The sequence below is a fragment of the Psammomys obesus genome, unplaced genomic scaffold (assembly GCF_907164565.1).
Source record: "Psammomys obesus unplaced genomic scaffold, mPsaObe1.curated_primary_1811, whole genome shotgun sequence".
NCBI lineage: Eukaryota > Metazoa > Chordata > Mammalia > Rodentia > Muridae > Psammomys > Psammomys obesus.
Window position 1 is genome coordinate 39,645,129 of NW_026596079.1, and position 12,040 is coordinate 39,657,168.

Consider the following 12,040-nt stretch of genomic DNA (forward strand, 5'->3'; position numbering starts at 1 on the left):
GGACCCACCCCAGCCCCTCCCAGGGGGACCCACCTCCCAAACTAAAACACCGAGCTCCTGTGGTTGGAATGAAGTTTGGGGGACACACTCAGATCATAGCAGCACGGGTGCCGTCCCTGCCTTCCCTCCCCCCCTCCCCTAGGCCGTCCTCCCATCATCTATCCCCGCCACGTGCCTCTGTAAACCCACCTTAGGTCGCTTATTTGTTACCTACCTTCTTCTCTTCTGGCCTCTCCTTTGTTTTAGAGTTGTCTCGGGGCTGTTTTCAGATTGGTTAAAGCTATGGTGCTTCCGATGCCGTAAGCTCGCCACGTGCTCTCTGAGGGCTCTTGTATAACATAGTCTACATAGCCGGTCGGGTCACACCCCTGAGCTACAGAATCTCCACCTCCCCAGGTGACTCTGGGGCTGGGTTAATCTTTGAACACACTTCAGGCAAAGATCTGAACTTCAATTTGCTTTTTAATTCAAGTAGAATCAGGGAGGAATGAGTTGGGTTAGATGAACCCTGTAGCTGACTAGCACAGGCCACTGCATGGACCCAATTAAATTTCTCTTTCTCTGTGTCTCGTGTGTGTGTGTGTGTGTGTGTGTGTGTGTGTGTGTGTGTGTGTAGTGGCATTCCTCAGGCACTAGCCACCTGGCTGCTTTTGCGGCAGGGTCTCTCATTGGCTGGGGCTTGATGACTAGGCAAGGTTGTTAGCTGGCCAGGGAGTCCCAGGAAGCGGCTTGTCCCTACCTCCCAGCTCATACCACCTCACCTGACATTTTTACGGAGGTCCTGGTGATGGGTCTGAGGTGGCCATACTTAACTGCTGACTGAGCTATCTTGCAAGCAGACCTGGACAGGGCACTGTGCCGTTACTCCTTGTTTTTAATTGTAGAAGGGGCACTGGGTTGACAAACAGAGAAGTTACAGGGGCTTTTCTATAGGCCACGAGTGGCCAACACAGCAAGAAGGTACCTAATGAATACCGGGTGAACTGGTTGACAAGACACTGTCTTCAAAGGGGCCGGAGACTGGTGACATTGTGCAGTGCGGGGTGGTGTATTAGGAAGCGGGCCCCTTCGCTGTCCACCTTTCCCGGTGAGTCTTTGCTAAGCCACCCCTTTAGAGATAAAGAGGAGCCTTCCTACTTCGCGGATCTATGAGTACCAGAGAGGGGCTGGGGGGAGGCTTTGAAAAGGCTCTCGAGGCTCATCCCTTGAACAGACTGAGAGATGGCAGGAGTGCCAGGCTTCCCCGTGCAAGCTTGGAAGATAATTCTAGGTTGAACCTGACGTTCCCAGCACATTGATAACACCCTTTGGGAAATGCCTGGGCAGTGGGCTGGGGTCGGAGGGAACCGGGGCTGAGGCGGGCGTTTGCAGCAGGGCGAGGCGGGGCTGCTGCTGCACCTGTGCACCCAGCCTTGGCTGGTCCCCCGCCCCGCCAGCAGAGCCCCGTCCCACCCAGAGGCCAGGGCCGCGGTGGGGAGCGGTCGACGAGCGAGCTGGGGAGGGGGGCGCGGCTGCGGCCGAGCTGTCCAGGGGGAGGCGGGAGGAGGGAAGGCGCCGCCGCCTAGCCCGCGGCGACACAGACGCTGGGAGCGGCCGAGGCGGTGAGTCGCTGTGCCTTCCCTCTGCTGGCGGGGAGCGGGAGCCGCAGCCGGGCGGGCTAGCGGGGCAGCCGGGCGGGGAGCGGCTGGGCAGAGGCGGGGGCAGAGGGTGGCGGGGCCCGGACCCCGGCGGCTCCTCCGCAGGGGCCACCGCCGCGTCAGTGTCCCTTCCCTTCCCCCGCAGCCCCACTCAGGGACCACCACGCTTTAAACCCACGCTCCCCAGGCTGGTGGCTGGAGGGGAGGAGGCAGCTTCGCAGGGCGCCGGGCGAGGTGCGCGGGCTTGAGAGGGACGTTAGGGAGCCTGGCGGCCGGGGACGTCCGAGCGTGCCCGCCCGGGGTCAGGGCGTCGCTACCGGCCCCGGGCCTGCGGAGTCCGCAATGACAAGCTGCGGGAGGCCGGTTGGGAAGGTGGGTGGCTGGGGAGGGAGCTGGGGGTCGCCCCGGGCGCTGCTGGAAATCCGTTGAGGAAATCCGTTGCAGAAATCCGCTGCGTTTTTGGAGTGAAAGATCCTCGTGTCTGAACGTCGCGGGGCTGGGGAAGTGTGTGCTGCGGAGACGTGGAGAGTTTTCAGCGCATACCGATTTATTTTTAGCTGCGGAGAAGCAGGATGTGCAAAGTGGGTTGTATCGCCCGGGAGGGGCAGGTCTCCCTGCCGGCAGAAAACAGTTCACAAGTTTCCCACTGCCGGTGCTTGCTGCAACTTTCTTGCAGAGAGGAGAAGAGGAGTTCATTTGGATCTTCCTTCGGGGGGAGAGGGAGGGGGTCTGTCCGAGCTGCAGACCAGGCAGGCTGTGGGGACGCTTGTGTTGGTAAACGTCAGCCCCCCACCGAAGATGCAGGTTCCTGTTCTGCAGGCTAGTGTGAAACACAGAAGCCCAGCCGCCAAGGTTCAGCTGTCTTAGAAGGAAACCACAGAATCCTCTGCTCAAAGTTTTCCTGGTTCTGACTAATCGAAAAGAGCAGACATAGGGCACTGTGTTACCGGGAGCAGGGTTGCTGGCAGGGGTTTGCCAGGCCAAATTGGCAAGGCTTGTGAGGATTTTTACTCCCAACTGGGAGGTGCTTGAGTTTCATGGCAAGGCAATGATGCCAGGGACTGCAAAGGAGGGGCAGTAAGGCTGTGTGGTGGAAAGGTGAGAGAGGGAGGGGGCACACTCAGATGGGGGGCGCGGGGGAGGGGTGGGGTAGAGAAGCTGTAACTCAACATCCAGACCCTCAAGCCAACACCACTGTGGACATTCCCAGCGAGGCTCTGCAGCCAGACGTTAGATTTGAATGCTGGCTCAGGTCAGAGTTGCTCCTTCAAGATGGACTCCTTAGCCTCTTCTGTGGTTCCTGAAGCAAGAAGGAGGTTGCTAGTAGGTACCCTGCTACCTGAGGATGCTGTGCAGGCTGGATGCGGCCCTCAGTTTGGCATCAGGCAGGGTGGTAGATCGGCCCTGAGTGAGTGTGAGCCTTTCTTATCTCTGTGGTTGTTGTTGGTTTCCTTCTTGCCGAACTGCTGTGGTTGCCTTCCAGCTGGCTGGTTGCTCCCAAGCTGAACCTCCTCACTCCACTTCATTCCCAATCCTGCGAACAGTGGTTCTGGAAGCAGAAATCTAAGCTAGTCTCTCTGGCTGATTTCCTTCAAAAGCTTCTCAGAAGCTTTTCAGATAAAACCCAGACTCCAAGAACACATTTAATGGGGCGTGCCCTGATCTCACTGGCCTTTCTCATGACTGCCTCCCCGGGAGGGGGGGGGGTGTATCCACTGCCATCAGCAGGCCCTGAAGACTCCACTCCCAGGTGGCTGTTGTAGTACCTGAGGCAGACTCCTCTTCTCACCCTGCATAGTGATCTTCCTCCTGCCAGGCCTGGGAAGCCAGAGATTTGCGTTTAGCCAGACATTCAATGAATGAAAAAGCTACATCAGTCAAAAAAATTCAGTCCCTTTCACTCAAGCCAGAGTTAAACATGGAGCGTAATAAAGGGGAGAGCTGAACAAATCTTTGACTCAGTTTCTTACAAGGAAAGCATCAGCGAGTGCTGGAGTCAGGCCACCTTAGGCATCCAGCTTGCTCTGTGGACCCACAATCCCCTCCGTCCACAGACTACACTGTGGGCTCATGGATGTCAGCAACCAGAACAGGTGCAGAGGTGTTCTTCCAGGTGTGAGAGGCACACTAGCAGTCGGGACAATGCCAACTCCGCTTTCTGTAATCCTCTCACAAGCTTGGCCACAGGGTGGAAGAATGTCTCTCAGGTTCCCAGGGATAGCAATGGTCATGATCAGCCTGACCCTGGAGTCCTTCCTTAGAGTATAGCTTCATTCTGGTGTGGGGTTCACTGGGTCTGATGAGAGTGAGAAACCTGTTCTTAAATCAGGCAATTTGATGTGTCCTTAGGATAGGCCTTAGAGCTAGCATTTTCAAGCACTCTGGCTGCCCGCAGGAGCCTGCAGTGAGCTAAGATGGCACCTTGTTCTGGGCAGCCCTCTAGGCTGGCTTCAAGGCTTAGCAAGGTTTGAGCAAAGGACACTTTCCCCCATTTTTAAAGGACTGTGAACAAAACAAAAAACAAGTAAGAATATGAGGTATAGACTTCCTTCTTCATAGGAAAACCTGGCCAGCTGCTTGGCTGGAGCCGGACAAGTGGATTTCATTTTGCATGTCATCTCTGATTGATTGGTAGTGGCTGCCTGGGAGGCTGGGGCCAGACTCAGCAGGAGAGGGGCTGTGGTCAATTAGTGATGTCTGTCAGGGTGTGGGATTAGGAGGTGGTGACAGCTTTTGTCCTCATTCTTCCTCTCCTAGAGAGTGTCATCGGGAGACAGTGAAGGCAGAAGTCAGAGCCAGTTAAAGGGACTTTCCAGTGCAGTGATAACCCGCCCCCCAGACACACATTTTCTGGGAGTCCTGTGTGCTTTTCATGGAGTGCCCCCTGTAATCTTTCAGTAACTCCCGCCCCAGGAAATGTTATTAACTTTTCTTTAGACTAATGTACTTTATATTGTGTATGAGTGGTTTGCCTGCATGCATGCTTGAGTACCGCATGGTGCTGGTGCCTGAAGAGGTCAAAGGCTCTGGAACCGACGACGTTACTGATGTTTGTGTGGTAGGAAGAAGCTGGGTCTCCTTCAAGAACAGCATCTTTCCAGCCCCAGAAAACCTTATTTCAAGTAGAACTCGTCTGCTGTCAGGAACTCCCAAACGCAGACTATTTTCCTTGTCTGGGGTGCTTTGCTTGCATGTGTGTCTGTGCAGCTTGTGCCTGTCGGATCCCTTGGGACTGGACCTATTTTCTTGCTCATCTTGGTTTGTTCTCTTGGAGTTGGTGACGTCTTTAGGCTCCACTGGCTGTAGGACAGCTGGAGGAGCACTAACCCTTACGAGGTCTGGATTTTATTCCAGCAGGAGGGGCGAGCCCCAGGGCTGCTCACAGAGTCTCCCTGGCTCGTTATCATGTCTGAGATCCCTTTAACTACTGAGCCAGAAGCTGAGGAACTGAGAAGACAGGTTCTTGAATTTTGGATTGCACAACAGATGCTTTTTAGACTTCTGGTAGCATTCCCACTTTGCTGATGAGAGGACCCAGGCTTTGGAGAATTCAACAACTTGCCCATGGTCACATGGCTGGAAGAGTAGAATTTGGGATTGAAACTCACAATTTCTACAGTTAGAAACACACGCTTCTCACTTGTGGACAGAATGTTTAAAGGGGCTTTACTGTGATCCATCCATCTGTTTCCAAAAAGATAGCTCCATAATTTCGAGAAATTGAAGGCATTTCCTGGCTGGAGAAAGGGAGGAAAAAGAAGACATGGCTAGGCTCTCTGGCTAGGCTTTTTCACTCACAAATTCAAATAACGACTCAGAGCAGTTTCAGCATGGTATATGTTGTGTTGGGTTCTCAGAGTGTGGGCTGACCCAGCTCTAGGTCCTGTGTCAGTCACTTTGTGGCTGTCACCAGATACCTAACAAGGGCAACTTCAAAAGAGGAAATGCCTGCTTTGTTTAGTTTCTGAAGGTTCTCCTTGGCCCAGAGCTTTGGGAACACCGTGGGAGTGTGTGGTAGAGGCTGTTGGCCTCATGACATCCAGGAAACAGAGGGATAAGAAAGATCAGGGCCAGGTGCTCCCAGTGGCCCCTCCCTGTGATTCACCTTCTCCAGCTAGGTGGCACCTCAGAGAGTTTCCAGATCCTCCCAGGATGGTCTCGAAACTGTGGACCTACACTTTACCATGTGAGGCTATGGGAGACCTTTCCTATTTGACTGTGGCACAGATCAGCAAAGCTTGGAGTACAAGGGGACAGTACAAGAGCTGAGCTCATTTGTTGGGGACCTCTTATTTAAGGTTTGCTGAAATAGCCCCAGGAACATGGCTTGTGTACTAGGTGAGGAATAAATATTTCTTATATACATTATAATTGAGACAAATACAAATGGAATTTTTTTTTTTTTTACCATTTTAACCATTTTAAGTGGACAGTTTTGTGTCACTGAGCACATTTGTGTCACTATGCCCCTGCTCACTCCTCTCCAGAGACTTTTTCTCTTTCTGAACTAAAGCTCTGGGCTTATTAAATGGTAGTTCCCCACTCCTCTCTCCCCTCAGCCCCTGACAGCCACCTTCCTCCTTTCTGTCCCTCGTGTCTGAACACTGCAAGGATGCCATACGCTTGGCGCTGTGCTCAGAAGTCACCTTTTTTGTTGTGTGATTGATTTATTCCACTTAACAGAATGTCCTTAGGCTCACCATGTTGTGACAGATACCAACATTTCTCTCCTTCTCAAGGCTGAATATATTCTATTGCATGCATATAGCAATTTGGGTGGCCGTTTGTCTGTTGCTTTTGTGCATAGCATGACTATGAACACAGGCATGTATGTATATGTTCATGTTTCTACTTTTAGTCCTTTTGGTTGTGCACGTTGAACTGAAATTGCTGGATCACATGCCGTTCTATATTTAATCTCTTGCAACTACCATACTGTTTTCCACACTGCTTCCATTTCACACAACAGCAGGGCCAAGGGCTTAGGTTTCTTTACAGCTAGCTGTTGGTTTTCTTCTTTTTATGGATAATAGCTATCCTTGTGGGTGTGCAGGGTTGAAGCATTGGAGACAGGTTGGAATCCGGTAACGGCAGGCGGGCAGTTTGAAGCTGAATCTAGTGATGCGGAGCCACTGAACATTTGTGACCTGTGACAATAGCAGGGACAGGATTCTGCCAGAGGGGGAGAGGAAAAAGTGTGTAGAGGAGCGAGGCGTTTGCTCTACTTCCATGGGACTGAAACATGACCATCTTTGTCCTGTGCGGTATTAAATTTGGGAAATAAGCACGGCACTGTGACATGCCGACCAATTGCTCATAGTAACTGGAGTTCTAAGTATTGGTTCAATCTATTGTGGCAAATTCTACCGTTTCTCTGCTAGGGTCCCCTAATGAGGCAGACAGCGCACATGAAGGGTGAAACAAGCTTATGTTAATGGGCCGTTTACACAGGTGTGGGCTCGGTGAAGTGGCTGTGTTTGTGTGTGTGCTCTGCAAGGGGGGTGCGACATCAATTTCTAGAAGTCAGGAGTCAAGTTGGCTAGAGAGGGTTGTCCACAGAGTTATGCTCTTCATCCTTGTCCTGGCAGGGAGGTATGTAATTCAGGAAGCACATAGCCACTCTTGTTCCTACCCTTTGGCACCTCCCAAGTGGTCAAACTGACCTGAAATCAGATGCCAAACGGGCTGGAACTCAAGTGCTGCTTGTAGGGTACAGAAGGAAGGAGGAAGGATGGTGGAGCAGAGAACACGTCTGTGATCTGCCCCATATAGACAGTGAGGGAACCACGGCACCCCGAGATGAAGGGACCAGGGAGCAATTGGTAGAACTGGGGTTGAAAGTCTGGCAAACATGGAAGTCACAGGGACATTTTGTCTAGCCAGCTCTACAGTAGCAGGCTGTCCCTAGTCCCAGGTGATCTGAGGTATGGTGTGGTTCTGGTGGGTACCCTACCCTCTTAGTACCCAGGCATGGTTGGGGATTCATAGCCTGAGAAGCTCTGTGGGAACCAGATATTAGTGCCACCAAGTACATGCCGCTCTGCACTGAGGAAAAAGCTTAGTCCCATTCTGGGACTAGACTGAGGCTCCTCGGCACACGTGAAAAAGGCTGCTTTAGAGGACTCTGCATTTCCAGCCCCGCTGCCTGCAAAGCTGATGCTGTATGCAAGAGATGGGGCTGACAGCTTGTTTCCTGTGTCCATGGAACTAACTGGCACCTTGACAGACGAGGCATCTTGACACAGTGGACATGGTTCTCTCAGAGCTGTGGAGGCTCCATGTCCAGAGGGAGAGGTGTTGCTGGGCCCCACTCTCTCTAGATGCTCAAAGAAAATTAGTTCTTTTGACCATCTGACTATCTATCTATCTATCTATCTATCTATCTATCTATCTATCTATCTACCTATCTATTCCTGTTTATTTATTTAGAGATGGTCAACCCTATGTTGCCGAGGCTGCTCTTGAACTTGTAGACTCAGATGCTCCTTAGTCCTCTGAGCCTCTGGTCTCCAGCTGAGTGTCATTATGGCAGATGGCTTGCCTCTGGCTATGGGTGTTCTGGGCTCCACCTCTGTTCTCCTTGCCCCTTGCCTCTGTATCCCACTCCTCTGTGATCTGTCCTGAGGACACTTGCCATGGGATGCAGGCCCTCCTTCAACATCTACGCTGCTCTTTTTTAGTATCTTTACTTGCATCTGTAAAGACCCCTCCTCCCCCTTTTTTCTCTAGTTCTCTAGTTCTTGGGTATAGTTTAGGGGGCACTATTCATTCTACCGCTAGGCTTAGGGGTACACTTGCCTTTCTTGGTCCTCTATTCCATGTCAGTGACCCTAGATTTCATCTCCCCTCCATATCCTAGAAAGTACTTCTGAACTAAGTGGGGGTTAGTCTGATCCGACCTTCACTGGGAGTCTTCTGCACTTCGCTTTTCTGGATGGGTTTGGAGGGAAGAGGGGAGAGGCAGTGGGTACTTCCTGTTCAGGGCTTACCCAAGTGCTTTCAGAAATGCATGAGGAAGTCTGAAGGAAGGCTAAGGGTGTTGGGGGACATTTTAGGAACAGCAGAACACAGAAGCAGCTCAGGCTCAAGTGTCTAGCCCTTCAGAGAACACTGCTTAGAAACATTACATACATGTGCAGCTGGGCCCTCAGCCGGCCTTTTTCCATGTGTCAACACTCCCAGCCGCAGGCCTGGATACACCAAGGACACAAGGTAAGGCACAGTGTGGCTTTGTCACCTACCTTACTAATTTGATGACACTAGCCCACCAAATGGCTGTAGCAGGATTATCCACTCTAGGGCATGAATTACTCTGTTTGATTGCATGCACTGATCACATAAACTGGAAGAGTCCACACCCATTCACTGAGGCAGCTGTAATTCAGTTCTCTTTCTTCGGGAGGAGCAGGGTGCGGCGGAATGGCAGCTAATTGTTTTTTCAACCACTTGGCTTTTGGCTCAGAATGAGAGGAAGAAAAAGAAAAGAAAAACAAAGTATAAACAGGTGATATACTGCTCCATTTTATTCTGCCTTGTCTACTGAACCATCATTATTTTGATACTTAGAGAATTGAGTTTCACCAGCTGAAGAAAAGGGTTTTCTTTACAACTGGAGACCAGTTATATTATCTGTAGTGTTGGAAAGAAATAAAAATGAGAGATATTTTGTTAAAAAGAGAGAGAGAGAAAGAGAGAGAGAGACAAAGGAAGGAAGGAAAAAAGGAAGGAAGAAGAGAAGGAAGGAACGAAGGAAGGAATGAAGGAAGGAAGGAAAAAAGAACAAGTTAAAGTTGGTGATGGGAAGGTAGTAATTCCTTCTAAGCATGATGCCCTGCCCAGATCACCATGACGCTGTCCTAGCCCCACATAAATGCTACTGATGATGACATGACCGGGCCTGCTTGCTTTCCCCTGTTCAGAGCACAGCTCCTCTGTGGGGGCCAGGGCAGAGTGCAGGCTCCTCCACATTGCCTTGGCTGGCCCCCTTCTCCTGGCTTTGCCCTGAGAGGCCGTCTCCATCAGTGGTATCAGCACTATTGTCTGTCTTCTGAACAACACTAGGGCCAGCAGAAGATAGAAGGGTAAGAGGAGGGGTGGGGAGATACTTCTGTCATCCCCTCTGCTGGGCGGCATGTTGGAGGTTGTCTGTGTCTGCCAAGGCCTGCCAGCTCCTGCCACCGCCTTCTCGGTGCAGCACCACTCTGTGAGTTCCCTTAGCCACTTCCTCTAGGTCCCTAGGGTGCAGGCATGGTAATGACGCCCTAGAGCCCTGCTCTACCTTTCGCTGTTTACCTAAACAGCATTTCTCAGCAGGACCAAAGAACAGTCCTTGCGGTCCTGCCTAGTTCTTAATGGACACAGTAGCTCTGGACCAGGGTTTGAAAAGGGAATCGAGTGACTGTTCAAAGCCGACAAGAGCACAAAGCCACCCCAGTTAAGCGGGGCCGAGGAGAGTTCCTAAAGATTTTTAAATTTTGCCAACCTACAGAACTTTGCTTTATGAAAACACAAAATGTGAAAAGCAGAAAAAAGCAAAAATTTAAAAGTATGCTACTTGTTATTTATGCCTGTGTGTATGTGTATGTGGGAAAGTGTGCTTGCGTGCCATGCCATGCCTGAGGATGTCAGAGGAGAGCACTGTGGGATTGGTTCCCCTTCCATTTTTGTGTCCTTCTTAAGACTTGAACTTAGTCCATCAGGCTTAGAATGCAACTACTTTGACCTACTAAAAGGTTTTTCTCTCATTTAAAAGATCTTAAGTTAAAAAAAATTTTTTTTTGAGATTGTAACAATCATTTACTACGCCTCTTCCCACTATCTTTAAAACATTTGGTAAACATTTACCTATTTATTGTGTGACTGTGTTCATGTACTCAGGAGCCACAGGTTGTCACAAAGCAAGGGGTGGGTGATAACGACCTATCAGTTCCCTCCTTCTAGCATGTGACTTCCGGGGCTTGAACTCAGGCATGGCCGCAAGTGCCTTTATCAGTTGAGCCATCTTGTTGGCCCCCACATTTCTCAAGGAACATTTTTCTTAACAGACACCTTTATTGTCTTATTACTTATTAGTGGCATTTCCTTCTATGTTTACTGTTTTTCCTATATAGTCTTCTAACTAATGTATTTTTATAGTAGTGATTATATATATACAATATATAAAAAGGCGCTTTTCCAAACACCTTCACATTTCTGGTTGCCTGGGTGACATTTGCAAGAGAATGTATGTTAATTTGTTATTATTAGAGCAGAAATATGGTGGAAATTATTTTTAAACCCTCTGTGTATCTCTTTTTTTCGCCAGACCATTTGTTTCATCTATCTATCTATCTATCTATCTATCTATCTATCTATCTATCTATCTATCTATCTATCTATCTATTTTCAGTTTTCACTATTCAAAGGCCATGTACAGCTTCTTTCCTGTCATTCTAATTTGGGCGTCAGTTTGTCAACTGATTCAGTGAATTGGCCCTTCCATTCAGCGTGTCCCCCTGCATCTGCAGAGTGGATGCCTGCTCCCTTAGTTTGTGGGCATTTATTGCTGTTCTGCAGTTGTCCAGACCAAGCTTCGACAAGGGCTATTTTTTTGGTATAAGGGAAAGCAGATGTGGAGGCTGTCTGCATCTGTGGGGGGGTGATCTAACCCCTCTGCAGCCGGGCTAACCTGGCCTCCCCTCTTGGTTCTGCTACTGGGGAGCTGTGAGGCCCGGTGGAGTCTGATTCCAGATGACAGCGGTTACAGCAACAGTCATAACAGTACCAGCCCCTTCCCCGCAGAGCTGTTCCCAGGGCTGAGAGACAGACTGGACGTACCCGTGCAAGCACCAGGCAGGATGTCTCACAAAACAGGCAGCATGCTGCTTCTCTAAGGTCAGAGGACAGGTGACCCCACCTTTCGGAAAGTAATTGTATGCAAATTATCGTAAATACCTAGACTAAAGAGACAAATCTGGGCTTACTGTTCTTGTATATGTGTGTGTGTGTGTGTTATACATATATATTATATATTTTGTTTATAGTGCTTTAGTTTTAACAAATGTTTCAGAGAATTTCTTTTGATGGTCAGTATTCTTGGTTGTATTTACAACAGTATTGAAATTAAAAATCTTCACCTCACATCTGTGCTTTGAGGAACACAGCTATAAATTTACCATGCCTAATTCCAGTGTTTGAATGCAGCCAGAGTTAACATTTGGGATACTTTCTTTTATTTTCTGATATGAAGATTTTTGTATGACTCAATGTTTAGAATGTCTGTAGTGCACCAGTGTTCCAGAAGACATTTCCAGAGCTTGATTGACCTCTGCATGCACTTCAAGGAGGACCAGCCTCATTCAGTCCTTGGGATGGGCTGTGAGAGTCTGCAGGTGAGGTCCCAGCTGGTTACCCAGTGGTGAGTT

The 12,040-nt window shown here is 49.9% G+C and overlaps 1 protein-coding gene across 2 annotated transcripts in view; it reads left to right on the forward strand.

Annotated features, from left to right (window-relative positions):
• The first annotated feature begins 1,029 nt into the window (after positions 1 to 1,029).
• The window catches only part of Ncald (neurocalcin delta), a 352,410-nt gene continuing 341,399 nt past the window's right edge, over positions 1,030 to 12,040 (forward strand). The window contains exon 1 of one of the 2 annotated variants that reach the window (XM_055626510.1): positions 1,030 to 1,087. The gene's annotated coding sequence lies outside the window, so the exon portion shown is untranslated. Of the gene's footprint in view, positions 1,088 to 1,559; positions 1,602 to 12,040 lie in introns of those variants that run through there. The other variant, XM_055626511.1, reaches the window with a different exon arrangement.